Raw genomic sequence first — 5,052 nt, forward strand, 5'->3', positions numbered from 1 at the left:
GCACCCTATTTTTTGAAAGGATGTGTATTAGACTTGAATAACCTCTAAGAACGATACGAGAGGACACTGCATGTAGCATCAGGCTCATGGGCTTTCTAATCTGGGCATTGCCTGTGATCTGCTACTAGCCTGAGGTCACACCCTTTATTATTATTATTATTACTACTACTACTACTACTATTATTACAAATTCTTACTCATTAAATCTCCTTTTTTAAAATTCAGGGCTGAAATTCTTAGCCTGCAGTTTTCCTCGACGATGCAGCTGCTCTTACACCGTGGCCTCGGTTCCTTCAGATGAGGATGCCCCTGCTGGCAGCAGCCAAGGGGCCATCACACACACGGTGCCACCAGGCTGACAACGAGAGGGCAGCTGCAGTTATTTTGTGAAGCAACCCACATGCATTATTTAGAGTGAAGCCCAGAGTGCCACCTCCTTTGTGTGCTCTTGAGCTGAGCTGGTCTAAAATGTAATTGTTTGAAATGCCATGTCAGTAGGACCTTTACCAGCAAGTTCTGAGTGTGAAAAAGAGACATTCTGGAAGCATGCAAGTATTTTAGCTCTTTTCAGGGGCTGATCTCTCAGGAGAGTGGGCTGCCTCCATCCTTTTGTGTTTGCTTTCCGTGGGCCAACCCAGTTAATATCTGTTCAGTTACTTTTCATAACGTATATGGGATTTCTATCTGAAGTGAAGGCAGTAAATAGGATATATCCCTTTGAATTTAAAGTGCTCTTCCATCAGAGAACTGGCCTAAGGTTTCAAGATATTGAATCACTCCTCCTTCACAGGTATTTTTGCTCTAATAATGTGTCACAAAGTAATGAAAAAAGAGAAGAGAGGAAAAAACGCTTAAGTCCATCTAGTGATTCAGATGTTAAAGAAAGGTTTTAGCACCTCATTCCTTCCTCACAGAAAATCCTACCCCTCTGTGAGGTGATTTGGTTAAGTGTTCAGAAGTATTAAATGGGCAAAGAATGCTGCATGACCCTGGGTCCAAAAGAGCCCTCCATCCCCGAAGGCTGGAGTTTGATCACAGAAAATCAGGAGCCACCTGTTCCCCAAAAATAGATTTTCTCCAGCCCGTGGTTTCCATCCAGGCATTGTCAGCAGTGTTAGGCAGGACACGGTGTAAACTCAGCTCAGCTGTTAGTGGACAGGGGGTAAGCAGAAGCCTGCCTTTTTAATGGGGAAGGAAACCAAATTAATCCCATTCAGACTCAAAGCCTATCACCAAAGGAAGGCTGAAAGGTCAGTGGAGAACTGTTCTACATAGCTACATTTTTATTGTATTAATTTCCCCACCGCTCAGTCAGAGGACTGAAGAGCAAATCCCTTTTGAAGCTAACATTTAAATAGAGAAAACCTTTCAGAAAATGGTGGGAACCATGTTGGAGAAAGTCTACATGACCAGCATTGCTTTTCCCAGGAACATGGCTGCCTTTCCAGGGTGGTCTCCTGGTGCTCACATGCCTGGTCTCTCAGTTGGACAGGATTCACTGCTGGGGCCTGCTCAGGATAAGCATCCCCCCCGAGCTGCTGGTCTGGGGCAGATTTCCCACCCTCCTGCCTTATGTCAGAGAGCAAAGATGCTGGGTTTTCCCTAGAACCCTTTCACACAACCTCAGCTGGAAAGAGAAGACTCCATATTTCACTCAAAGTCAGGAATTCAGAAGATTAGAGAAAAAACTGTTGCCCTCTATTTCTGTTAATTAGATAGAGATCAGCATTTTCCGCCCTAAATGAACAGGCTTCTCTTTCTTCCCCTGCTAACACAGCAGCTTGAAAATCCCTTCCTGAAAATGGTTTCCCAATTAACTGGTGACTGTATGAGTGTTAACTGCTGAAGTGAATTGAATTATTTTGTACTTATTTTTGGAATTATTAAAAGGTTGGAGGAAAAAAAGAAATAGCTGTCATCTCGTGAAGCTGAAGCTTGGCTTCTACATTTCCAGTGTTTTGGCTGTTCTCGCCAAACTGCACAGAGCTGGTGATGGTGGCTCATGGAGGGCAGCAGAGCCAGCAGGGGCTGTTTCCCTTGCTCCATCTGAACATCTTTTTTCTGCTGCTGGTGTGGAAGCTGGTGAAGGTTCTCACTATAGGAGATGCAACTGTGGGGGATGTCCCTGGTTTTCAGCCAGCTGCAGCCTCAACCATCATCTGATTGGAGACACAGCATTTAGCAGCAAAAGCCACAGCTGGTGTCTCTACCCCTTTTTCACCAAGATAGTGGCATTTGTTCCTGATTCAACTATTTGGTTCCAGCAAGGTGCTGAAAAGGAACTGGGTGTCTGCAGGGACTGGCACCTCTGCTCCAGGCCAACCAGGGGGATCCCTCTGCAGCCACATGAGGATGATTCCTGGGCATGACCTTGGTGGGTAGCAAGCTACACAGGTCCCACCTGCCAGCCTGACCCCTTCAGCACCCCACCCCAGGCACCTTTCTGGGCCATGCCAGCTGGGAGAACATGTGCTTTGGAATGTTTTTGGCTGGTTGTGTGCAGGGTGCTGGGCTATGGTGCCCACCAGAGCAGGGCCCCTCTGCAGCCAGCACACTGCTGACTGTGTAAGTTCCCACAGCCAGCCCCGCCAGGTCACTCAGTCACACTTATTGGAAAAAATAATTGGATGGATTGAAGTGCAGCACCATTTTACTTAACAGATAAGAAATTTCATATCTGCCCTGATTAGGAGCCAAGAGATATGAGCTCGCTCCAGAGCCAGCAGTAGAGGCAATTTCATTTCACTTCTGCTGATGGGGGGAAGAAGTTTGAGGAGCTGAGCACTGCTGCATTAATGCATTAATGTCATGGCAGGGGGGACCTGCCTGCTCCCAGTGGGTGCAGAGATGCTCTGAGGAGCTTGGCTAGGGAGGTGTCGTGGCCCCAGAGAGCCCCATGCAGTACACAAGCACAGCTGGCTGGCATCTGGCAGTGGGCACAGTGTGGGGACTCAGGGCGGTGTGAGATGCTCATCCTCCCACTCACCACCTGGAGGACAGTGGGATCCCAAACCTTCACTGCCTGTGCTGGCAGTACCTGGCACCTCACTGCCTCTGCTCCTTCATCACAAGTGAAAAACACACAAACTGGTAAAGAAAATCCAAGTCAAGCTGAAGCCATCATGACACATGGGTCTGTTTAAGCTGGTGACAGCTTGGCTGTCACCTTGTGTCAGCTGTAGCACTGCCATGAGGTCTTTGGTGCCTCACCTCTGTGCAACAAAAGGTCTTTCCTAGAGGTATTGCCTAAATCCCTAAGAACTGAGATCTTCACCTGTCCCCCTGCTTTCTGGCTGTCGTGCTGCCACAGGGCCTTGTGGAATGGGTTGTGCCACAGCACAATCAGCTCTTGCAGATGGGCTGGAACACAAACCCTTGTGACAGCAGGGAGACGTGTGCTTCAGCATCTCTGTCCTCAGAAGTGGTCAGAGGTACCCACTAAGCCCATGTACTCACCAAAGTAAGTAGGACATCCCTCACCTGCCAAAGAGGCCGCCGGCTGGTGAGGGAAGCAGTCCTGGGAGTACTGACAGGCAACAAGGGCAAAGCTCAAACATGAAAAATCTGGGCAGCTCTCCCACTCTGCAACCAAAGCTGGAGGAGGTGAATGTGCAGATATGAAGAAGAGGCACGAAGAGGAGGACCTTTGCCTGTGCTCAGGCCAAAATCAGTAAAGTTATTAATTGCCATAACGATGACGAGCCAGCGCAGTGCACTGTGCTGTGCCAAGGGAAACTGCATCTGAGGCTGAGGCAGCAACGTCAGGAGACACAAATGACAGCAGGTGTCAAGTTGCTCCTTGAACACAGGGTCCTCGGTGTGCAAAAAGCCAGTGGACAGGGCAGGAGGAGGCACATGGGGCTCTGAGAATGGTCCACTGCTTCACAAACACTTGGCATGCTGGCAGTGCTGTCAGCCTCAAAACTTCATTCTTGAAGTCATGGCATTTGACACCCCTCCTTGGGACCCAATGTCTGCAGGCAGAAAGCGTGAGCTGCAAATTAAATATTCTTCATATATTTCTCAATATTTTCAAAATAAAAGTGATTATAAAAAGCTGTGTGACTAGGCAGGTATTGGCAGTGCTGCACCCTGCATCATGGGCAATCCTTGTTCAGGAAAGGACAGTGATTTGGCTACACAAAACTGATACACAAAATGGAAGAGACTCAGCATCCTCCACATACTGAGAGGCTTTTGGGGACTTGAGTGCTCCACACAACCCCGTACAAGGCATAGAGCAGAGATGAACTGGGGATGGAGGGTGATAAATGTCCTCCTGCCATCAGCTGGGACCAGGTGCTAGTGTTCATGGGAGGCATCCAGGGAGATTTCACCCCTCTTACAAAACTGATGTTGAGCTTTTAAATCAATAGCTTCACCTTCTAAAATGTTCCAGAAGAGCCTGTAATGATTTTTAATCTATTCTAAATGTCAGAACAAACAGTGTTTTCTTCCGAAAGGTTTTGCAGGCAGCAGTGCTGGGAGCCAAGCGGGCAGTGAGTGCAGCTGCTCTGCTTTTCCATCCCTCTGCTCTGGGTTACACAGCTGCCACATCAGTCACCACACACCCAGCCATGGTCTTGGCTGCTGCAAGGAGCCTTGACCCAGGCTTTGGGCCAGAGCCAGCTTTATTTCTTGGGCTATTTTCTGTTAAAGCAGAAATAACTAGAGAGAGAAGGTCTGTGCCCCAGGGTTAAGTTTTACTGCTATCTCTTGCTGCTACATATGGCTTAGTTTGGAGCAGCCAGGCCCTTGGGGAAGAATGGAATTATGTTAACCCCCAAGCCTGCTTTAACTTAAGGAAAAAGTCCATTCAGCTGTCAGGGCTGCAAAGCCCTGAAGGCACATGTCAGGTTCCCACTGCCTTCCTGCAGCCACTGTTCTGGGAGCACTGGTGTCAAGCCTGTTGCAGTGAACCAAGGCATCCCCTGGAGTGAGCTGCTTCAGAGCGGATGCTTTCAGCTGTGCTAAAGTCACATCTCCTGCTTGCTTTTTTCTCTCACCTTTGCAGATGCATTTTCCTCACTCTTCCTCTCCCAAACCCCTCTT

The sequence above is a fragment of the Chaetura pelagica genome, unplaced genomic scaffold (assembly GCF_000747805.2).
Source record: "Chaetura pelagica isolate M959 unplaced genomic scaffold, ChaPel_1.0 scaffold11, whole genome shotgun sequence".
Lineage (NCBI taxonomy): Eukaryota > Metazoa > Chordata > Aves > Apodiformes > Apodidae > Chaetura > Chaetura pelagica.